This window comes from Sapajus apella, unplaced genomic scaffold (assembly GCF_009761245.1).
Source record: "Sapajus apella isolate SASKATOON/1434 unplaced genomic scaffold, GSC_monkey_1.0 scaffold8, whole genome shotgun sequence".
In the NCBI taxonomy this organism is placed as follows: Eukaryota; Metazoa; Chordata; class Mammalia; order Primates; family Cebidae; genus Sapajus; species Sapajus apella.
Window position 1 is genome coordinate 45770015 of NW_022436948.1, and position 25236 is coordinate 45795250.

Below are 25236 nucleotides of genomic sequence, written 5' to 3' on the forward strand. Positions count from 1 at the left end.
AACATATATAATTATGTATTTAAGGTAGAAGTTTATCCTTCTTAGCAGTCCAGAGATAATACAATGTTTTCAGAGTACCAAGGACCCATTAGTTTGTCGTCCTCAGGACTTCTATCTCTCGATGCAGAATGGCTGTTACAACTTCCACCATCACACCCCCATTCCACTGATTATAAGGGAAAGGAGGAAAGAGAGTCTACAGGACATACTCTTCTGTTTTACAAACATGACTCAATTTGTATACATCAGATGTTCACATTTTTTTGGTTAAAACCTCGTCACATAGCTATATACAGCTTCAAATGAGGCTGCAAAATGTGGCCTTTAGCTAGGACACAAAATGTTTGTATTACAGGACATAATCACGGACATTATCATGGAGAAATTGAGATGCAATCCAAGTGTAGGGAAGCAGCAAGAGGGACTCCATGTTAATATGAGGTATTTTCCTAGGAATCTTTTATTCCTGCGTTATATCTTTTTTTATGCCTTTATAAAATGCCTGACACATAAAAATGACTTCATAAATGAAGGAGAGTCTGATGATAACTTGAGTCTTCTAGTTGGGTTTATGTGAACCAGAAAATTGGAAGGATTCTGTGATGCTCACAAACATTTTTATTACTGTTGAAAAGAGGAATAATGGTAATTAGAGAGATCACCAGTTGTCTCTGAAATGTACCATCATATTTAACATCTGCTCTTCCCTTCCTTGGACATTCAAGGCATCACAAAATCCTGTAGGTTTTATCATCCAGACTTCACTTTGTTGTGTCTCCATTTTCAGATATTTTAAATTATTAAAATATCTTCATAATTTACTTCCCTTTATTCACTTTGGCTTCTTTACAGTCAATTCTCTATTTTTCAAAAATGGTGATCGTTTCAATTGATATATTCACCTTATCAATTGATACTAACTTTTCTTATATATAAAATATACAAGCTTCACTAGGGTAAGAACTATGTTTGTTTTGTTCATTATTACATCTCCAGCGCCTATCACAGAGTAAATGTCCAAAAAATATTTGCTAAGTAAATTTAATGAATAAATCATTCAGTGAATATTTTTTGACTTTTTGAGCACAGGAGAGAAGCATATATTCGTACAGTAATTCTAGGAAACATAATATTTGAAAGTGACTCCAATGAACATGAATTTAAGGCTATTTCTCCTAGGAAAAAAAATTGGAAGGGGAAAGGGTTATGATTAAATCAGTTAAGCTAATTGATAAAAGAGCCGTGGTTCTTAGAGAAAAGATAGTTGTTAGTCATTCCCTTTGACCAGATTCAGTGTTGCATCAACATTCTTGGTGAAATTTTGCATGCCCTTCTGAAGTATTTTGTCAATTGAAAGGACTCTTTCCATAAACTTCAGCATTTCAAAAATGAATTTATCTTGCAAGTACATTTTCACATATAAGAATTAACTTGCAACTTAAATCTTTTGATAGCCATATATCAAAACATCTTTAATTAAAGAATTCTCAAGTCACAAACATCTAGTGTTAAGTTATGCTACAGAGACTTATCTGATTTTCTAAAATTTTACATTACTGGCAAAACTAATGTCCCTTGTTTAATGCACTTATAAACATTTCAAACTTATTTTTTTGGCAACCCTCTTTTTGTGTTTGTGCAGGAAATAAATTATCTTACATATATGCTTCCCATGCTAACATGAGAGAGTAAGACTATGTGAAAACAGCAGCAGGGAATGGAAGAGTACATGATTCATTACAAAGAATGTAATGCCATAGGCTAAATATTATGTTTCTAAAATTCTACCTTTATCCTTGAAACATATAAATCTAATAATAAAGATGGCTGTTAGACTGTGTTACAAATTCATTTGACTGTGCTATTCACATTCTAACTCTGGGCTAATTTCTTGAATTAAAAATTTTTTTTTCTGTCTAATATAACAGTTTAAGAGCAAGTGAATGTGCATATATATTAAAACTTGGCAGAAGTAAATATCAGATCTTTATAAATTTAATCTTACTTTCTTCCAAGTTATTTTAAAGCAATCTTGATTCCACATATAAGATGGGGTAGATTTTTTTTCGATTATAAAGCAATTTTTTCAGGTCACTTGAGAATTGTTATTATACTTGAAAAAGGTAATTTATCACTATCAGATTGAAAAAGCATTTATTAAGCAACTAATTATGCATAAGTAGGCTAGGTGAGCACAGTCACAAAATGTACTTTGTGAAATTACATAAATAAAGGAAACTGAAAGAGTTAGGTAAAATATTACATATATTAATGTCAGGAAGGCTTTTCATCATGCGTTCATTGAAGATTTGACTACTGAGTGAATCATAAGGTAGGTCATGGTGGGAGAACAGTCTGGAAGCATAGACAATTGGATGGGGCTCAGATGAATAAATGTTTTTATTCCATGCAACAGGGAGTAATAATTATGGAAGCGAGGGAGTAGATATGATGGTCTTTCTTAAGTTTAGTTAGATGGCTGATATAATTTTACCAAATAGACAATTATCAGAAATAATTAAAATACCTTAACAAATGAGTTCAATGTTTCAGCAGATTTTCATGGTTCTTTCCTAACAAGAGTTCCTTTATTCTGCCTGTAAAATTGTTTATATATCCTAACTTTTGTTAAGTACTCATCTGAATAGTAAAACTTACTTCCTATCACTCCTTCACGTATCCTTACAATTTACCTTGGTATAAATTTCCATGTATTGTTAAAATCTTCCTTAAATTCATTTTATCAAAATTCCATTTTACTCTTATAAAGGCTTTTAATAAAAGAGAACAATATTGCCTTTAGTTTTATTTTTTGATCAGGATTTTAGTTTTGAAAAGCATTCAAGTTCCATTAATATATAAAAAAAAAATCAAAGTTCAGGCTTTTGGGTATAGCCAACCTCAAGTACCTGTGTATGCTTTGACAGTCACAATCACCAGGTAGCTTACATTTCTCTTCAGGCCACTTAACAACTCCTCACACATGCCGTTGTCAGCATCGTCAACCCATATTTATTGAGGCGGAAATATGGAGCATTGTGAAAAACAATAGCTAGTCAAAGTGATACATAGTATCTTCCACAGGGTATTCAGAATTTTAAATGTGCATTTCCTTTGTGGTTTCAGAGATGTACAAAAATAAAAGAAGGAGTCATAGAGAGAAAGTATAAAAATTGTGGCAGATATAATTGCTTGCCTACCACACAGCCTCTTCTTTTCCTTATCATCATAAATCTAATTTTTTTCAGCCAGTAATGTGCCTAGATCCAAGGAAAGGTATCAGTTTTGCCCAGACTAGTGCTTTTCCTGAGACTTAGAAAGTTTCAAAGTCTTCATTGAGCAGGACTTTCTGATCATAGAATCATATATATTAATCTTAGCCCCTCACAACTCATTTCCAGCATTATGTTGCAGGCAGGAAGACGATTTTTAAAAATTGCTCCCAGTGGTTTATGAATACCTATTAGGGGGCAGTACCACTCTTAGTTGAGATATAATAGTCTAAACTAATCATGATAATCTTGTTTTCTTTTGCCGCTTTTTGGTCTAAGAGGACCAATATGACCTAGCTCTCACGAATGATATGGCAGGGTAACGCCCATGGTTTGTTTCTGGGAAATTTTTAATTTGCTAACAAAAGACATAGCATTGGAGAAGGAGCTTTGTCTTGCTCCTTTTCACTCTTCCATCTTTGGATATTGTAGAGAAAAAATGAGATATCTGGAATATTAAGAGTGGTCTTGTGATACTGAAGCAGAAAGCCTGACCGTAAAAAGCATTCCCACTGAGAATGACAGAGTGGTATAAAACATTCTAGGCCCTGAAAGACGTGGTTGAACTGCTGAAACACGCTGGGAAGATTGTAAAGGCTGTTACTGTTTACAGTTAAATTAGCAAAACAGCTACTACAGACTATCACAATGCAGAACATTTTAAAGACGTACCCCATGCACGTGTTGTGTTGAATATTTTCTTGCAGACTTCATTTTTTGGAAATTTCACAAATATAGTGGTCCTAAGGAGAACATTGTAGGAAGGCCACAACAAAAGAAAGTAAATCAAAACTATTTATTTTAAAGGTTCCTGAAAATAGTATTTTGTGTAGAGCAGATATAACTTAATGGATGCCCTAGATGACACCTCAGCACACATCTAGTCCACTTGTCATCATTCGCTTCTTTTTTTATATAACAGCCTATTCAAGTGGGACAGTGTTAGCCTGAGCACTTCCATGATACAGCACTTAACAACTTCCAAGGCATCCCATTGCATTTTTGGATAGCTTTCAGACTTGAAAATATGCCACATGTTCATTCCAAATCAGGCTCTCTATTGCTTCTTCTGCATTTTTTGTACATCTGAAGCCCTAAAGAAAAAAAAAATATATATATATATATATAAAATCTCTTTTTTCTTTCTAACAGGTTCTAACTATGCAAGGTTAACAAAGGAAGGCAAAGATAATCTGTGGGATAAAATTGAAATATGAGATGTCAGGGAATCCTAATGTGGCATAAAAAGCTCTTGCTAAATGACCTTGTACATCTCCTGCTCAGCCTATTTGGTCTTCAACTTGCCATCCATTCTTTGCATATTTAGTACAATTAAACCTGCCATCCTCAAGCTCTAAAACTGAACAACACATTCCATATGTTCATAGCTATTATACAAGGGACCAAAAAAATGGCAGACATCCATCCTTGTGTTCATGCCAAAGTGCAATTTGTCGATTGAAAGATGTGAGTTGATACAGTGGAATTGGGCTGGAAAACCTCATTTGGGATGCCAGCTGAGCTCTTATACAATAAAAACAGACCATGGCCAACCTTCAACTCCGAGGTGACTTGGATCAGTCTATTTAGTGCTTATAAAGCAGTGACTAAACATGTCATCAGACAAATCCTAAACAATGTACATGTAGTATTTCACTAAAGAGAATTCTGTTGTTTTAGTTATGCTTTCTTTTGTTTGTTACAGAAGAAAATTATCAGCCATCCTAGAAGTATACATTTCAACTTTTGCCAATTTGGGAATACATTGAGGTCTTAGGTTTTATCATATTCATTAGAAGATGATTATAGATGATAAAACTAGACTTAATTTTCCTTGAAAAGAATGTTAAACTATAAGTCATAAAAGAAAACTTTTTTTTTGATTCATAATATCTGGGAGTTGGGGCTGGGGAGAGCATAGTTTGGAAGATGAGATGAGAGTAGATATTAACCATTACTAATATAATATAGCTTATTATATTATTGGTTTATCATAATCAAAGATAAATAATTACATTTGAAAGAAATGTTTATTAATAAACATAGCCTCCATTACTACTGGAACTATGTATAGCATGGATCATGAAAACAAATTGACAATAAGAAACCATATAAACTAATACACATATCTAGAATTATGTTCTATACTTAAGGCAATGATGGGGATGGACTTAAGGGTAGATTGTAAATGACCTAGAGTCAATGAACTTAAAGGTAGATCAGTAGATATTTTTCAGTCTGAAAAACAGAGAACAAAAGGGTATTTTTTTTTAAATCACTGGTGCCTCAGGACATATGATGGGGCAATATCAGAAATATATTTGGGTTCAAGGGTTCAAGATGGCCCAATAGAACACTCCAGCGATAGTTCCCCCAACAGGAACACCAGATTGAACAACTGTCCATACAGGAAAGCACCTTCACAAGAACCAAAAATCAGGTGATCAATTACAGTTCCTGTAATTGATGTGTTTTAACAACACACCACGGAAAGAGGCACTGAAGAGGGTAGGAAAGACAGTCTTAAATTGCCAACACCACCTTCTCACATCCCCTAGCAGCAGCCACGTGGCGCGGAGAGAGAGTGTGTGCTTCGAGGAGAGAAAGGCAGTGACTGTGGGCTTTGCATGGAACTCAGTGCTGCCCTGTCACAGTGGAAAGAAGCATGGGGTGGAATTCAGCTGGTGCTCACAAAGGGAACATTTAGACCAGCCCTAGTTAGAGGGTAAGTGTCCATCCCAGCAGTCAGAACTTGAGTTCCAGCTATCCCCACCACCATGGGCTGAATACCCAAGAGTTCTAAACTTGAAAGGTAGATTAGGCCACAAGGCCAGCAATTCCTAGGGAGGCCTTGGCTTGGCACTGTGCTGTGCTAGGAACCAGTGGACTTGGGGTGCACGTGACACCAGCCACGGTGGCCAAGTGGGGAGTGCTTGCATCACCCCTCCCCCATCCCAAGGCAGGGCAGTTCACAGGTCCAGGAGAAACTCCTTCCTTCAGCTTGAGGAAAGGAAAGAGTAAAGAGGACATTGTCTTGCAACTTGGATACCAGCTTAGGCAAAGTAAAATAGGGCACCAAGCAGAGTTCTGAGGACCCCATCCAGGCCCTAGCTCCTGGATATTTTTTTTATTGCATTTTAGGTTTGGGGGTACATGTGAAGAACATGCAAGATTGTTCCATAGGTACACACGTGGCAGTGTGATGTGCTGCCTTCCTCCCCATCACCTATATCTGGCATTTCTCCCCATGCTATCTCTCCCCAACTCCCCAGCCCCCACTGTCCCTCCCCTATTTCCCCACAACAGACCCCAGTGTGTGACGCTCCCCTCCCTGTGTCCATGTGTTCTCATTGTTCAACACCTGCCTATGAGTGAGAATATGCAGTGTTTGATTTTCTGTTCTTGTGTCAGTTTGCTGAGAATAATGGTTTCCAGGTTCATCCATGTCCCTACAAAGGACACGGAAACCTCATTTTTTATGGCTGCATAATATTCCATGGTGTATATGTGCCACATTTTCCCTGTCTAGTCTGTCATCGATGGGCATTTGGGTTGGTTCCAGGTCTTTGCTATTGTAAACAGTGCTGCAGTGAACATTCGTGTGCATGTGTCCTTATAGTAGAACGATATATAATCCTTTGGATATATACCCAGTAATGGGATTGCTGGGTCAAATGGAATTTCTATTTCTAGGTCCTTGAGGAATCGCCACACTGTCTTCCACAATGGTTGAACTAATTTACACTCCCACCAACAGTGTAAAAGTGTTCCTATTTCTCCACATCCTCTCCAGCATCTGTTGTCTCCAGATTTTTTAATGATCGCCATCCTAACTGGCATGAGGTGGTATCTCAATGTAGTTTTGATTTGCATTTCTCTGATGCCCAGTGATGATGAGCATTTTTTCATATGTTTGTTGGCCTCATGTATGTCTTCTTTTGTAAAGTGTCTGTTCATGTCCTTTGCCCACTTTTGAATGGGCTTGTTTGTTTTTTTCTTGTAAATCTGTTTTAGTTCTTTGTAGATTCTGGATATCAGCCCTTTGTCAGATGGGTAGATTGCAAAAATTTTTTCCCATTCTGTTGGTTGCCGATTCACTCTAATGATTGTTTCTTTTGCTGTGCAGAAGCTGTGGAGTTTGATTAGGTCCCATTTGTCTATTTTGGCTTTTGTTGCCAATGCTTTTGGTGTTTTGATCATGAAGTCCTTGCCTACGCCTGTGTCCTGAATGGTTTTGCCTAGGTTTTCTTCTAGGGTTTTTATGGTATTAGGTCTTATGTTTAAGTCTTTAATCCATCTGGAGTTAATTTTAGTGTAAGGTGTCAGGAAGGGAAACTGAGTGATATTTTTAGACACACTCTGTGCCAGAAGGGATCCCACTGCCTTGAAGGGAAGGACCCAGTCCTGGCGGGATTCATCACGTGCTGACTAAGAGCTACTGCATCTTGAATAAACCTCAGTGGTACCAAGCAGCGCTCACCACAGGCCATGGGTGACAGACAGGGCCATGCTGGCTTCAGGTGTGACCCAGCACATTCCCAGTTGTGGGGCCATCTGAAGAGATTTCTTCTGCATGAGGAATGTAGATGGAAGAGTAAAATAAACTGTCTTCCAGCTAGGACACCAGCTCAGCCACAGTGGGATAGGCCATAGGGGGCCACAGACTCCTGTGGTTCCTGATCCCAGACTTTGGCTTCTGGACAGCATTTCTGGATCTGCCCTGCACCAGATCCTGCTGCTATGAAGAGACAGAACGAGGCCTGGAAGCATTTACCGCAACTTAACTAAAGAGTGCTAGGTCCTCAGTGAACATCAGAAGTAGTGAGGCAGTACTTGCCACAGGCGTAGGGTGGTGGGATCCATGGGGAGGAACTCCTTCTGCATAAGGAAAGAAGGGAGAAGAATGGGAAGACATTTTTCTTGGGTCTTGGGTGCCAATATAGCAGAACTAGAATAAAGCCCCAAATAGATCCCTACCTCAGGCCCCGGCTCCCAGACAGCATTTCTGGACCAAGCAAGGGCAGTGAAAAGCATGCAGCCCTAAATGGAGAGAAACAAGCCTGGCTGGATTCGCCATCTGCTGACTGAAGAGCGCTTGGGCCTGGAGTGAGCATCAGTGTCAGCCAGGCAGTGGTATGTGCTGGCCTTGGGCAAGACCCAATACTGTGCTAGCTTCAGGTATGATTCAGCATGGTCTCACTGGTGGTGGCCACAGGGGTGCTTATGTTACCCCTGCCCAGCTCCAGGCAGATCAGCTCAGAGAGATTCCATTTGTTTGAGGGAAAGTAAGGCAAGAGAACAAGAGTGTCTACCTGGTAATCCAGGGAATTTTCCTATATGTTACTCAAGGCCAACCACACAGTGCCTCTACGAACCTGCAAAAGTCAGTATTACTAGACGAGGAGTGACCCCTAATGCACATACAATTGCAGTAACCAAAGATTTAGATTGCAATACTGAGTTTCCTCTGAATACCTGGAAAGCCTACCCAAGAAGTATGAGTACCAAGAAGCCCAGACTGTAAAGACTGAAATGAATACCTAACTCTTCAGTGCCCAAGTATCAATGAACATTCACAAGCATCAGGACCATCCAGGAAACATGACTTCACCAAACAAACTAAATAAGGTACCTGTGACCAACCTATGACCTTTCAGAGAATTCAAAATAGCTGTTTTGAGGAAGCTCAATGAAATTTAAGATAAGACAGAGAAGAAATTCAGAATCCTGTCAGATGAATTTAACAAAAAGATTGAAAATGGAAATTCTGAAGCTGAAAAATGCAATTGACATGCTGAAGAATGCATCAGAGCCTCTCAACGGCGAAATTGATCAAGCAGAAGAAATAATAATCTTAAAGACAGGCCATTTGAAAATACACATAGTCGGCTAGTCAGAGGATTCAAAAGCAATTTTAAAAATCAAGCACACCTACAGGATCTCAAAAATAGCAAAAAAAAAGGGGGAAATCAAAGAGTTATTGGCCTTAAAGAGGGAGTAGAGAGAGAGAGATCCGGGTAGAAAGTTTATTCAAACAAATAATAATGGAGAACTTTCCAAACCCAGAGAAAGATATCAGTGTTCAAGTACAAAAAGGTCATAGCACACCAAGCAAGTTTAATCCAAATAGGAATACCACAAGGCATTTAGTAATTCAACTCCCAAAGGATGAGGATAAAGAAGAGATGTTAAAAGCAGCAAGAGAAAATAAATCAACATGCAAAGGTGCTCCAGTGTGTCTGGCAGTAGACTTCTCACGGGAAACTTTACAGGTCCGGACTGAGTGGATGATATATTTAAAGTGCCGAAGGAAAACAAACAAACAAATAATGTTTTATCCTAGAATCTAGAAAAAGTATCATTTAAACATGAAAGAGAAATAAAGATTTTCTGAGACAAGCAAAAGCTGAGGGGTTTCATCAACACCAGAACTTTCCTACAAGAAATGGTAAAGAGAGTTCTTCAGTCTGAAAGAACAGGACACTAACAAGCAATAAGAAATCATCTGAAGGTACAAAACTCAGTGGTAATAGTAGGTACACATAAAAACACAGAATACTATAACTCTGTAACTATGGTGTGTAAACTACTCATATGTTGGGTAAAAGACTAAAAGATGAACCCATCAAACACAATAACTACAAAACTTTGAAGACATAGACAATATAATAAGGTATAGATGGAAACAACAAACAGTTAAAAACAGGAGGGATGAAGTTGAAGTGTAGAGTTTTTATTAGTTATCTCTTCTTGTTTGTTAGTTCATTTGTTTGCTTTGGCAATCACGGTTATGTTGCCATTAGTTTAAAATAATGGGTCATAAGATGTTATTTGCAAGCCTCATGATAACTTCAAGTCAAAAAAAATACAACAGATAAAGAAAAAACAGAAAGCAAGAAATTAAAACATTCTGCTAGAAAAAAACACCTTCACAAAAAGGAAATAGGAAGGAAAGGAAAAGGAAAGAATAGACCACAAAATACCCAGAAAACAAACAACAAAATGGCAGGAGTTAAGTCCCTACTTACCAAAAACGACATTGAAGGTTAATGGATTAATCTCTTCTCTTAGAAGACACAGATTGTCTGAATAAATGGATTAAAAATGAGACCCAACATTATATTGCCTACAGGAAAAACACTTAGCCTATAAAGACAGACACAGAAAATAAAGGGCTGGAGAAAGATATTCCATGCAAATAGAAAGAAACAAAAAGAGCAGGAGTAGCTCTATGTATATCAGACAAAATAGATTTCTAGATAACAACTACAAAAAGGGACAAAGAAGGCCATTATGTAATGATAAAGCGGCCTATTCAGCAAGAGGATGTAGCAGTTGTAAATATGTATGTACCAACAATGGACCAGGTAAGCAGCAGGTGAGCAATCAAAGCTTCATCTACATTTACAGCTGCTCCCCTTCACTGGGATTATGCCCTGAGCTCTGCCTCCTGTCAGATCACTGGTAGAATTCAATTCTCATAGGAGTGTGAACCCTATTTTGTACTGTGCATACAAGGGATCTAGATCACAGGCTCCTTATGATGATCTGTCAGTGCCTTCCATCACCCCCACATGGGACCATCTAGTTGCAGGAAAACAAGCTGTGGCTCCACTGATTTTACATTATGATGAGTTGTATAATTATTTCATTATATATTACAATGTAACATTAATATGAATAAAGTGCACAATAAATGTAATGCACTTGAATCATCCTGAAAGCATCCACGTCACCCCCATTCCATGGAAAAGTTGTCTGCCACAAAACCGATCCCTGGTGCCAAGAAGGTTAGGGACTGTTTTACTACATTCTATAAGTTTTGGTATGTCATATTTTGTTTTGAGTCTTCTCTGTTTTCTAATTTCTCTTGTAATTTCTTTCTTGATATACTGGTTACTTAAGAGTATGGTGTTTAATTTCCAGAAATTTGCGAATTTTTCAGTTTTTCTTCTGTTATTGATGTATAACTTCATGCTATTGTGGTTACAGAAGATACTTTGCATGATAACAATATTTTCTAATCTGGGGAAACTTAATTTGTGGACTAACATGTTGTTTTACACTGGAAAATGTCGTAGCTGCACTTGAGAAAATTGTCTGTGCTCTTGTTGTTACTTACATTTGTAAGATCTAGTAGGTTCGTTGTGGTTGAAGCACTATGTTCTTACTTGCCTTTGGTGTGGTTTCTCTGTGCATCATTGACAATGGGTATTGATATCTCCAGCTAGTATCGTAGAGCTATTCCACCCTTCAATTCTATCAGTTTTTTATTTATATATTTTAATGGTCTGTGGTAATGTGTATAAATACTTATAATTATATGTCTTCTTGCTTTATTGAAATTTTTATTAATATATAATGTCCTTCTTTGTCTTTTGTAATGTATTTTAATTTAAAATCTATTTGGTCTAATTAATGTAGCCACCCTTGCTCTCTTTTACATAACAGTTGCATGGAATATCTTTTTCCATCTTTTCACTTTTATTATTTTTGGGTTTTTTTTGAGATGGAGTGTCACTCTTATTGCCCAGGCTTCAGTGCAATGGCATGATCTTGGCTCACCACAACCTCTGCCTCCCAGGTTCAAGCAATTCTCCTGCCTCAGCCTCCCGAGTAGCTGGGATTACAAAGGCATGCCACCACACCTGGCTAACTTTTTAAATATTTTTAGTAGAGATGGTGTTTCTCCATGTTGGTCAGGCTGGTCTCGAACTCCAGACCTCAGGTGATCCACCCATCTTGGCCTCCCAAAGTTCTGGGATTACAGGCATGAGCCACCACACATGGCCCATCTTTTCACTTTTAATCTGTATCTTTGGATTTAAACTGAGGCTCTTTTAGGCAATGTATAGTTTTGTGTTTTTTGGTTTTCTCTTTAGATGGAGTCTTGCTCCTAGGCTGGATTGCGTGGTGTGATCTCGGCTCACTGCAATCTTCACCTCCCAGATTCAGGCAAGTCTCATGCCTAAGCCTCCCAAGTAGCTGGGATTACAGGCGTGTGCCACCATGCCTGGCTAGTTTCTATATTTTTAGTATACGCCGGGTTTCACCATGTTGGCTAGGCTGGTCTTGAACTCCTGACCTCAGGTGATCCACCCACCTCAGCCTCCCAAAGTGCTGGAATTACAGGCATGAGCTGCTGTGGCTGACTAGACAATATATAGTTGGTCATGTGTTTTTATCCATTCTGCCAATCTGTCTTTTTGTTGGAGAATTAAATGTATTTCAACTTAAAGTAATTCCCAATAAGAAAGGATTTACAGTTGTTCTTTGAACAATACTGGCATTATGGGCATTAACCCCCCATGCAGTTGAACATTTGTGTGTAATTTTGACTCCACAGAAGCTTAACTGCTAATAGCCTAGTGTTGACTGGAAGCTTTACTGGTAACATAAGTAGTCAATTAGCACATATTTTCTATGTTATATGTGTTGTATACTGTATTCTAACAATAAAGTAAGCTAGAGGGAAACAATGCTATTAACAAAATCATAAGGAAATGAAAATATCTTTAGGATTCCTTAAACAGAAGTGGATCATCATGAAGGTCTTCATCTTCATGAACTTCACATTGAGGAGGCTGAGGAGAAGACAGAAGGGGGTGGTCTTGCTGCCTTAGGCGTAGCAGAGGCAGAAGATGTGGAAGAGGTGGAAAACAAGATAGGGGAGGCAGAAACGCTTTGCGTAACTTTGAAAAAAAATCCGCATGGAGTGAAGCTGAACAGTTTAAGCCCGTGTTTTTCAAGGGTCAACTGTACCTCTGTCACTTTTCTATTTGTCTTCTATTTTCCATACAGTATTTTCCCTAATTTCCTGCATTATTTTATGATTTGTTGTTGATTTTTTTGTGGTGAAATATTTAAATTTCCTTTTCATTTCCTTTTTTGCATATTTGGCAACTATTTTCTTTTGGTTATTATGGGCATTACATCTAACATCCTACAGTTATAACACTCTAATTTGAATTCATACCAGCTTAGCTTCAATAACACGTAAATTGCTGCCCTTTACAGCTCTGGCCCCATGCCCTCTTCATTGTTGATATTACAAAATTACAGCTTTATACACTGTATATGCCCAAAAACAAAGTGATGTTTTAATGCAGTAGTTTTTAAAGTTATATAAAAAACTAAATTTACAGCTGCAAACCAAACTTATAAATATACTAGCTTTTAGAGTAATAATTGATTTTTAGTGTATTAATACTTAAATCAAGCAGAAAACAAAAAGTAGAGTTAGAAACCTTTGTGTGATAATACTATCTTTTATAACGGCACATGATTTATTTTTATCGAGATTTTTTTCTTCATATGGCCTCAAATTACTATCTAATGTCTTTCCATTTTACACTACAGGACTCCTTTAAGCATTTCTTGCAGGAGAAGTCTACTCATAATTAATTGACTCAGGTTTGTTTTTCTGGGAATATTTAACTTCTCTGTTACATTTGAAGGACACTTTTCTTGGATACAGGAATTTTGGATGACAGGTTGTTTTAGGACTTTGAATGTACCAACCCATTAACTTCTGGCCTCCAATGTTTCTAATCAGAAATCTTATTGAGGATTTATTATTGAGGATAACTTCAATATGATGAGTTTCTTCTCTTTTGCTACGAATAAGATTTTCTCTTTCTCTTTTGAAATGTGAATTGCTATGGCTTGTTTGTTCTTTTGTTTTTGAGTTTATCTTATCTGGAGTTCCTTAAGCTTGGATATTTATATCCATGTCTTTCATCAAATTTGGGAGGTTTTCAGCCTGTATTTCTGTAAGTATTCCCTCTGCCCTTTTCTCTTACTCTGAAACTTTGTGTGTGTGTGTGTGTGTGTGTGTGTGTGTGTATGTATACGTATATATATATATATATATATATACATATAATTGCACTTTAGGTTCTGGGGTACATGTGCAGAACATGCAGGATTGTTGAATATGTACATACATGGCAGTGTGGTTTGCTGCCTCCATCCCCCCATCATATATATCCGACATTTCTCCCCATGTTATCCCTCCCTAACCTCCCCACCCCTCTCTGTCCCTCCCCTACTCCCTGCCCACAGACCCCAGTGTGTGATGCTACCCTCCCTGTGTCCATCTGTTCTCATTGTTCAACACATGCCTATGAGTGAGAACGTGCAGTGTTTGATTTTCTGTTCTTGTGTCAGTTTGCTGAGAATGATGGTTTCCGGATTCATCCATGTCCCTACAAAGGACACAACTCATTGTTTTTTATGGCTGCATGGTAATCCATAGTGTATATGTGCCACATTTCTGAAACTTCTACATTGCATATATTGATCTTCTTGATGGTGTTACAGTTTATTTAGGCTCTGTTCACTTTTCTTCAGCCATTTTTTTCTTTTTGTTCCTTAGACTTGATAATTTTCCTGTGTCTTTCTCTTTTGTGCTTCTCAATTTTTTGCTTGTCTTTCATGTACAGCTAATGGAGGGAAAAAAAAGAAAGTAAAGAGGAATAAAAGATACCATCCCTTTATATCTGGAAGTCATCTTAGCCGAGGGAGGTCTCTTTATCTGTACCTCTGTGATCAGAAGCAGCAATCAGCAATCAGAGCATAGTTCCTGATATTTTGAGGGCAGGGTCCTTTATGGCCACCCTGACTCCCACAAGCTGTGTGCAAGTTGCACCAGGAACAAGTGCACAGCTGCCTGCCACAGAGCTGAGAGTGAGAGATGGTTAGCTGCTACTGTGCTAAGACCTGAAATTAACTGAAATCAACTTCAATTTATCATCCAACCTTCCCCTGAATATTGCAATTCTTCAATAGACTTCGGATTTCCAAATTAGTTACATCAGGCAGAGCCTGCCAGTGCAATTGTTGCCTAGATGGGAAGACAGATTCCTGGTCCTTTCTACTCCATCTTTCCAGAATCCCCTGTATATTCACATTTAGTATCTTATTTCAGATTTGATGAAAACATTATTTGAATATTAATTTTAAAATTTTTTCAAACATTGTCAGTGAACATTTTCAGACATTTTGCCACATTTCTTTATTTCCTATAGTTTAAAATTTTGCATTGTCAGAATAAATTTTATTCCTTTCCTTTTTTAAATTTTGTAAGTGTTTTGGAGAAGAGGTGAAGTCATATATCCTTGTTTTACACTGGGAATCTCATCAGCTTATGACCACATGAATTTTCTTCTGCATTATTTAACTTAAACCACATTTGTTTAATAGAATTTGAGAAAATAAGATGCATTTAGAAGATAACGTGTGTAACTCTAAATGAAATCAAAGGAATCAACTATATAGGATATACTCTCACATAGTATTTATAGCATATAAGGAGAAAAATAAGTAATTATTTTACTTAATAATGAAGTAAACAAAAACATTTATTCAAGTAAACTTTTACTATCTCCCCTCGTGCATTCTCTGACTACTCAGCTTCTGCCCACACTAAAGTGCTGTCACCTGTGCTTCTGTTGGCCCTATTAGATCAGTGAAGCTCACTGAGGAGAATATCTCTGTAGGAGACACTACTTAGCTCAATTCCACCAATTAGATGTGCACTTTTGAGTTGTCTCAATACTGTGATTGTTATGCGCCTTGCTGAGCCTTCCATCCAATGGGGATCAAGGATTCCTTTGTTTTTCTACATCTAGTAGGATTCTCATTCTTTTTAGTGTAAACACAAAAATTTCATAGGCATGCGTCCTTTATAGCACGAACTAGGTCATCGGCCTCATTAATGTGTACACCTAGAGTTGCTGTAACTATCAGTAAGAAACCATGTTAATGAATAGCTTTGTTTATTTCACCTGATAGGCTCTAATGGCATCCCCAAAGTAATCTTGGGCTAACAGCTTGAGTCTTTTGCAAAAACGATCAAGTGATCAATTCTTTTTAACACTCAGAGGTAAACTTCAGGGCTGTGCAAGATGCCAGGCTCAGAAACAGTTGCCATGAATAGCAACAGAAATTTAATATGAGTCATGCAATTTGGCTTGTGTCTTAGTCTGCTTTCTGTTGCTTATAACATCATACTGGGTAATTTATAAAGACAAATAATTTATTTCTTACATTTATGGGGGCTGAAAAGTACAAGGTAAAAAAGCCACAGTTCACGAGGGCATTCTTGCTGGTTGGACTCTGCAGAGTATCAAGGAGGTGCAGGGTGCCATGTGGCAAGAAGATTAAGCATGCTAGCTAACATCTCTCTTTTTATAAAGCCCCAGTCCCATTAATTCATCAACCTATTAATTAATTAATTAACTAACCTGTGAATGCATTAATCTATTCATGAGGACAGAGCTCTCATGACCCAATCACTTCTTAAAGGCCCCACTCTCAATACTGCCACTTTGGGGATTAAATTTCAACCTGAGTTTTAAAGGCAATAAACATTAAAATCATAGCAGCTTAAGTATACCCACTAGCAGATTTTTAAGTCATTCCACTATATCTGAAAGAATTGAGGCAGTGGATCTAAAGGAAATCAGAAAGTTTACCTAAAAACATGTTTTTATTCGTTCAGAAAATATTTCATGAAGATCTAAGATGCAACAGGCTACGCTAGCCATGGAAGAAAAAGTACTAAATAAGGTTGACATTATCTTTGCCTTCGTGAAATTTATATTTTGTTAAAGGATAAAAACAACTAAGTACACAAATCATTTTATTATAATACAATAAAATACTTCAAAGTAGAATGAGTGTGAGTAACTTGGAGATTTAGATCTGTTTCTCATTTCACAGAGATAGTGGCCCTATATAACTTGCGATTGACTTTGATAGTGATTAGTATATATAATTTTGATATTCAGTATTGCCAGTCAGCCTATTTATGAGCATGCCCACATGTGAATTATTTTAAATTATATATCTGTGATAAAAATCACAATACATTATAGCTCAATCTTTATTAATAAAAATAAAACACTTCAAATGTGATATTTAGAATTAAAATTTAGAAAATGAGAAAGTTCAGGTTTTCATAATACCTAATGATAATTTTACATTTGTTATTTGTTTACACATTTAGCCTATTTATACATTAGGCCAAACAGTAATTTAAGAATGTAATATGTATGTGTTTATGGGCTAATGAGATAAAGTGTAATTTTTATTATTTCTGGTTGTTTAATTTAATGTTGGAACCTTAATATATTCTGTTAATGTCAGTTAGGTGTACTTTGCTTCATGCTATTTTTTTGAGAAATACAGCAACAGGTACCCTGTGGGTTAATTAAATCCATAGTCAAGCATTCACACATTAATTAACTTGAAGGAAAGTCTATTGAAGTATACAAACTACTAAGTCAAGGTGCCAATTTTATTTTTCATTTAATCAGATGGTCCAGTCTGTGAAAGTGTTTGTGGTCCTAGTTAGTAAATTAAAGGCACTTGTGGAAGCTCATTAAGATTACTATAATCCTCCTGAAAAAAAAGGAACAAAACCTATGTTTGAAATGAAAGTAATTTAATTACTTATTTATAGAACTTTAGGATAATTTATTATGTTTATACTTTGTAGATTTTGCTTTTTGTGTAAGTGTAATTTATTTAGTATAAGAGATTATGAGGTGTTAATAAGGTTAGGAATTCTCTACACACAACAACAGTTCTTAAACACCACATGTAAGAATTTTTAATACAAAATATCAAAAGCCATAATTATGCCACAATGTCCCTGCAATATATATGAAAAAAACTCAGGTGCTGCAACAACAAAGTAAATTATTTCTACAGTTATATACAAGTGTATGTATTAATTTTTTTTCTAATATCATAACTAAATTTTAAGCACCCATTTCAAATGCAGGTTTATGGGACAACCATTGGCCTGCAAATTTGAATACCATGGTTAGACATCTTACAGATTCGCTCTGGTTTACTTATCTCATTATAAAATAATGGGGTAAGTTAATAATTAACATCAAGTCTCTTTAAGCAAATCAATGTTGCAATCCACAGTGGCATGCTAACTTGCTTTTTCATTTTTGAATTTTGTGTATTTTACTGTTTAAAAAAGAACCTCTGAATTAGATATTGAAAACAGTATGGCAATTTTTCAATACATTACAAATATAATTACCATATTATCTAGTAATTCCACTTCTAGATATCTACCCAAAATAATTGAAAGCAGGGACTTGAATGGTTATTTGTGTACTAGTGTTCCTAACACCAGTATTCACACTAGCCAAAAGGAGGAAGCAACCCAAATGTCCATTAACAGATGAATGGATACACAAAAGGTGGTGTATATATGCAAGGGATTAATAGCCTTAAGACCGAAGGAAATTCTTACACAAGCTGTAACATAGATTATCCTTGAGGACAGGAGGCTAAGTGAAATAAGTCAGCCACAAAAGGAGAAATGATGTATGATTCCACTTATATGACGTACCTGGAATAGTCAAGTTCATAGAGACAGAAAGTAGCATTGTGGTTTCCAAGGACTGGGAGAGGACAAAATGGGAGCTACCGTACGATGGGTATGAAGTTTCAGTTTGGGAAGGTGAAAAATGTTCTGGAGATAGAGGATAGTGATGGCTACACAGTAGTATAAATGCCCTTAATGTTACTGAAGTATATGCTTAAAATAATTAAAATGGTATATTTATGTTGTGTATATTTTACCATTATAAAAAACGGTTCTGAATTAGTGGGAAATTTTTGAGAAAAATTACAAGGACACAGAGAAAGCCAAAAGGGAGTCTAATTTTAGCAGTTATTTTTTTAAGGGGATTTTACGCTAACATGGAAACCTGTTAGTGTTACCTAAGCCAATTTTTGGGAGTTTTAGTTGTCTTTTTTTTTAATTAACATTTGACATAAACAGTAATTTTCTTTCTATTCTAAGTATTTCAGGAGACATCAAGAAAACAAGGCAATTTTGAGGTATAGATAAAAATAAGGCAGACAACTGTTCTTTAGGTAACACATTTCCTTAAAATTATGTCGCTGCTAGCAAAATTTCAAGGAAAAAATCGAATCTTCATGATTAGAATCATGTTTTAAAAGTGTATGCAAAATAGTTACAATGTAAAACATAGTTTATTTCTATGCAACTCTGGAGACTTAAATTTAAATGAATATTAATTAACATAGTAACTGTAATTATCTACCCTTAGCAAAATCAAAGGGACTAATTTCTAAAATAAAATGTCTTATGTAAATAACATAGGATTTATTTTTGAATATGTTTGGAATTTACTTTTAAAAGTACATTTTTATGACTTACTGATTTATTAAAATTAAAAAAAATATTTGGCAATAACTGTAAGAGATTAATGAAGTACAAATTGAAGTCCTGAATTTGAGATGTCCATCTTTTTAAAACTATTGGGAGCAACTTTTTCCATTCTAAAAACATACCTACTCTCAGGTTGAGTTAGGCTTTAAACAGAAGAGTTAAGATGTTTAAGTTTCAGAAGACTCTGCTGAATCCACAGGAATAGGAGAATTCTGTGTTAACAAAACACATTATCAATAGCTTAGCAACCAGAGCTGCTCTACTAAAACCTTGATATACAGAATGCATTCATGGAAAATGAAAGATGTAGATATATTCGTTCTATAATGATTCAAAAGGCAAATGAATATCTCTTAAATTTTGTGTGAGAAGTCATTATCATAATCATATTTATTTAGAATTTCTACAATATGTTGTTGATTTTACTTAGATGCATTTTTAAAGACTTTAAAAATTTGGGATAAAGATGTTTCAAAGCGATTAAAGCAGTAGATGAGCCTCAAGTTCTATAATGTTCTATTTTATTTCTTCCAAAAACTACCCTACAGCCATCATTAGCAAAATATTTAAAATATTGTGAGAGGAAAAATCATAAAGACATTTTAATAGATTATATTTTTTCACTCTTCTATTTGTGGTAAACGGCAAAACTCCAGCCTTTTGGTTTTCATGTAAAGAATCCACTACTGATTTTACATGAAAGGTAACTTTACGTTTGTTTCCTTGGTTAATTTTTTTCTGTTAGAACTAGTCTGTTTTGATCATCCTTAGGTTAAGGGGCTTTGGTTTTGTTCTCAACAACTATGTTTTGCAAAATGAAAAAGCATCTTACCCTTTGTGAGGAGTAAGATTCAGCCACTCAATGGAGTAAAACTCTTAAATGCTACAATTTGGATTAAAAATTTATAGTTGCACCATCAAAATTTCTCTCTCACAATAGTTAGAGAAACATACTCAAAATTAAGCAGACTATCTCTGTATTAGCTTGAAAAAATTCAGTATGGTATTGTCGTTTTTTCTTATGTTGAAACATGTTGATTTAAAGCCTTTCTAACTAAAGAAACCTACACATTGTGATTTATTGATCCTTTGTATTTCCATCTAAATCTAGATATTCATATTTTTCTGATTTTTTTTTTTTGTATTCTGTGCCACTTACACGCTTGTTGGGTGGAGCACTTTATTTATTTATTTATTTATTTATTTAGAGATGGAGTCAAGCCCTGTCGCCAGGCTGGAGTGCAGTGGTGCGACTCCGTGGTTGAAGTGATTCTCCTGTCTCAGCCTCCCGAGTAGCTGGGATTACAGGCATGTGGCACCACGCCCAACTAAGTTTTGTATTTTTAGTAGAGACGGGGTTTCATTATGTTGGCCAAGATTGTCTGGAGGCTTTGACCTCATGATCAGCCCGCCTCAGCCTCCCAAACTGCTGGGATTACAGGTGTGAGCCACCGCTCCCAGCCTTAGCATTTTTATTAATTAATTACCTCAGCAAATATTTGTTCAGCATCCACTGTGTATCAGGCAGCATTCACGGTGCTGATATCAATGCCCTAAGTCAATCCGGAAGGCAACAGTTTAAAATTTTTCAGCTGTGCAAGATTTAAAGTTGTCAAGCGTCTTTCAAAATTACCTATTAGATTGGATTATTTCAGTAATTTATAGACATGTACATGGTCATATGTACATGTGTGGAAATGCTATCTCTGGGTAAGTTTATTGTTAATACGGCAACTAATCTTAGACTGAATTCATAGCACATCACCATGGAATACACAATTACTGTTTTTTTTTTCTGACTTCCCCGTAAAAGAGGGGAAAAAAACAAGGATAAACAATAATCAGACAGGACAGTGAGTAAAGCCAAGAAAAAGTGTATGTTTGGGAAACCTTACAAAAACAAAGCACTTGATTATGAATATGTAATTATGTAAAGTACAAAACACCTTGGATTGTAAATCCAGACCCTTGGGTATGCACTGCCTCTCCCCATTGTTTTGAAAACTGCATGGCCTTAAATTTTTTTATTTCATTGAACTTCGCTTCTGTTCCTGTGAAATGAAAGTAAGAAGAGCCTGCATTTACTAGGCACTTACCACATGCCAGGAACTGTTCTCAGCGTTTTAAATGTATTGATTCATTGAATTCTCACAACACAGTAGGAGGAGATACTATCATCCCCTTCTTGCAGATGAAGAAATAGTGGCAAATAAATTAGGAACGCGTTCAAAGATACACAGCTGATAAGGGAGGACTCTGAGGTTTGAACTCAGTGTGTCTCACTCCGGAAACCATGTTCTTGACCTGTGGGCGCTTTTGTGAGGATGTACGTAAGATACAAGTAAAACAGCTTTGCAATCTATTGCGTTGCATACACTAGAATAATACTGTATTATAATTAATGTGTGAGCAATTAATACTTTTCTTGGTGCGTGTGTGTGTGTGTGTGTGTGTGTGTGTGTGAACCCATTTTTAGCGTAAATAGAGAATAAGTTAACTCCCTACCTCAGCTCATGATTTGTATAACCACAGCCTGACTTTTTCTATCTTCCTTCCTTATATAACATAACACTACTTTCACACTTCTTAAATAATTCATGTATACTTTCACAAGTTCAAGGTACTGACTTCAAAGCTTAAAATTTACATGTTCTTTGTTTGACAACATTACCATATGTTGGTAAACACTGAACCCATCTGGAATATTGCAAGCCTTTCCCTAATAATATAAAGAATCGAATGCCAGAAACTACCTTTTGTTCTGAGACAAATGTCAGTTAAAATATGAAAACCTTTTAATTTCTGTGGTCTTTGTTATGTTTTATTATTTGAGAAAATACACGAGTCTACACAGACATTAAACGAGAGACTGTCATTTCTTTTTCTCTTAAAATGTATTACGTGATTGATTTTGAAATATATTTAGTTCTCTACAAATATATATGATTAATATAGTAAAGAAGTCAACATTACTTCATCATGTATAAATTTATTGAATTTGGAAATGTAAATGCTTATGCAAAAATAAATATAGTATTTTGTTTTTATGAACCATATTGCATAACTAATGATTTTCTTGATTAACCTCTGTATACAAAATAGATCAGCCTATCTGTCATAGTAACCATATAAATGAGTCAAAGCTAATAAAATATATTTATGGTACTTATATTTGCTATATTTATTTATTGAAGAATTCAACCTGTTTCCATGATGATATATCTTCAGAATGAATTAATTAATGAAATAACATTTAGAAGCTTTTTTGAAATTCCAAATTCATCCATTAGCCTCTTTAAAAATCTCTAGAGAGGCATGTAGATAAGCATTTATTCTTTCATTTATTCATTCATTATTTGTACATATAGATATTAAGTGCTTGTTATATGCCATGCACAGTCCCAGGTTCTTGTGAGAATGATCAACACTATGCCAAGTATTGGAAACATACTATAAGCAAGTAAATCATGAATAAATTAAGTATTTACTCATTGTGATTACTACCATAGGGAAAATAACCTGGTTGCTGACATATAGATTGACCTGTTTTGTATGCAGAGGTTAAAGAAAAAGATCTGATATTTAAGTTTATTTCTGAAAAATGAGAATAAACTGGCCATATGAATAGCATTCCAAAAGCAAGAAAAACATGTGCAATGGACCTGAACTGGGAAAAGAGTGTTCTGTGTCTTAACGGAGTACACTTGTAGTCATGCTACAGTGAATGATGAAAAAGCATCATGCTGTAACAATGAAATTGTGGGCTCCTAGAGGCCAGAACATGCACGTAATAGATTTGGATTATATATGAAGTTCTGTTTGGAAGTCACTGAAAGTTTTCAAACAGGAAGTGACAGTAACTGAATTAACTCTTTAAAGTTGTGGCTGGCAGCTATGTGAAGGGATCAAGTGTGATCCCTGGCAGCTATGGGAATGGATCAGTTAGAAGTTTAGTCAGGACAGAAAGGTGGCTCGGGCTGGAGTGGTGGCTTTGGAAATATAGAGAAGTGGATGGGGGCATATGTATTTTGTAAGTAGACCTGACAGGATTTGTTGACAATGGCTTGAATATGTAGGATCAAAGAAAATGGAGGAGACATGGTTAACTCCAAATTTTTGACTTTAGCAACTGGGTAAATGGCTGTTTCAGTTACTGGCATGGGGAATATGGAAGGCTCCGGAATGACGAGTTTGGCATCAGCTTCTTGCCTTTTACCTGATATCGCTCTCACCTTCGTTTTCCATTCCTTGCTTGGGGGACTTCCCTTCTCTTGTGTGATCCCTGAATTTCACTGATTGATACAAACAATTCATGGCTGTAATGTAATTTCTCTGGCTTCTTTATAACATTTATATACTGATAATCAATATATGTCCTGCCTATATTTTGTATATTGTAGGTAATATCTAGACCTATAGCTCCAGTTATTTACGAAATTTAGGAGTATACTACTTTATCAGGCTGCTAATATATAACAACAGTCTACCAGATGCAAAAAAAAATCAAAGTTTTCAATATTTTATTCTTTCCATAAAGATGGTAGCTTTTAGAAAGCGGAATTCATATACAACATTTTAGTCCCTACAGAATAAGAAACAAACAACCTTTTATTGATTTGGAATTTAAAGAAAAGCATTAGTGTGATTGATTTACCCCGCCCCTGCAATCTCCACCCTCTTTCCCGTTTTCAGCCATGTAGCACTTACAACTGGTGTGGTAGCAAAATCAACTCAAATTGAGGTTTGAGTTTATAATTCAGTACTTGTGATAACTGACTGGTTCACGAGCAGACATTACTGCTTCCACTTATAGAGATGATTTGATTCTGCCAAGAATAACTCATTTTCCTGAAAATCAACACAAGAAAAAACAGTTGTTTCTTCATTCATTCATTCATCTAGCATATAAGCGGACTTACTACATGACAACCATAGAAATACAAATATGAATAAGAAAAGTCCTTGACCACAAAAACTTCTTGTATAACATGGGAAAAGTATGGCTCAACATGTTTGTCTTCTACTTTTTTCCACCCATAAATAGCACTACTACATTATAAAGGTATCCAACAAGTTAGATATACTTTATAATATGCATACCATGTCAGGTCAAAGTATATAGGAGGGTGAAATTCAGGGTTCCTGTTAGACAATATTTGTTAAATGCCAACTAATAACCGTATTAGGTTAAAAACTATTGAATCTAAAAGAAAAGAAGAAAACATGTATGGCTATTATATATTGAAGGTTTTGATTTTATTCTATTTTATTGGCTTTAACATGACAGTTTGCCCAATTTCATACAGAATGATGAATAAACATTTTCTGTCACCTAACTTGTGTTGTTTTGTTCTATGTGACTTACAAATTTTATTTGGCTTATATCTTTAAAACAATATTATAGGGTTGCAATTACAATCACCATTTTTTTCGAAGGAAAATCTAAAGTTCAAAGAGGTGGAATAAGATCAAGAGTTTTTGCATGATCTTGAAGCTAATGAGAGGCAGAACTGGGAGATGAGGCAAGAATGTCTGGCTCCAGTCCATTATCAGTCTCCTGACTTAGTTCTTCTCTTGGGTACTGGTTGATTTCTGGGATCATAAGAAAGGAGTGAGAGATGAAAATCCTGGTCCTGTCTGCACTGAATTTTGCTGTAGCTAAATATGTTTAATTAATGCAAGAAGATCCACATTTTTTTGAGGGATTCATTGTTCCTAAAGCCTTTTCATTACAAA

General features: G+C 35.9%; 1 protein-coding gene and 1 long non-coding RNA gene across 4 annotated transcripts in view; one reads left to right on the plus strand and one right to left on the minus strand.

The window, feature by feature from the left end:
* The window catches only part of EPHA6 (EPH receptor A6), a 970705-nt gene that overhangs the window by 562184 nt on the left and 383285 nt on the right, over positions 1-25236 (plus strand). The window lies entirely within an intron of this gene.
* The window catches only part of LOC116551014, a 334562-nt gene continuing 321351 nt past the window's right edge, over positions 12026-25236 (minus strand). Inside the window, exon 3 of the long non-coding RNA XR_004268666.1 lies at positions 12026-12082. This is a non-coding gene — a long non-coding RNA (uncharacterized LOC116551014). The remainder of the gene's footprint in view (positions 12083-25236) is intronic.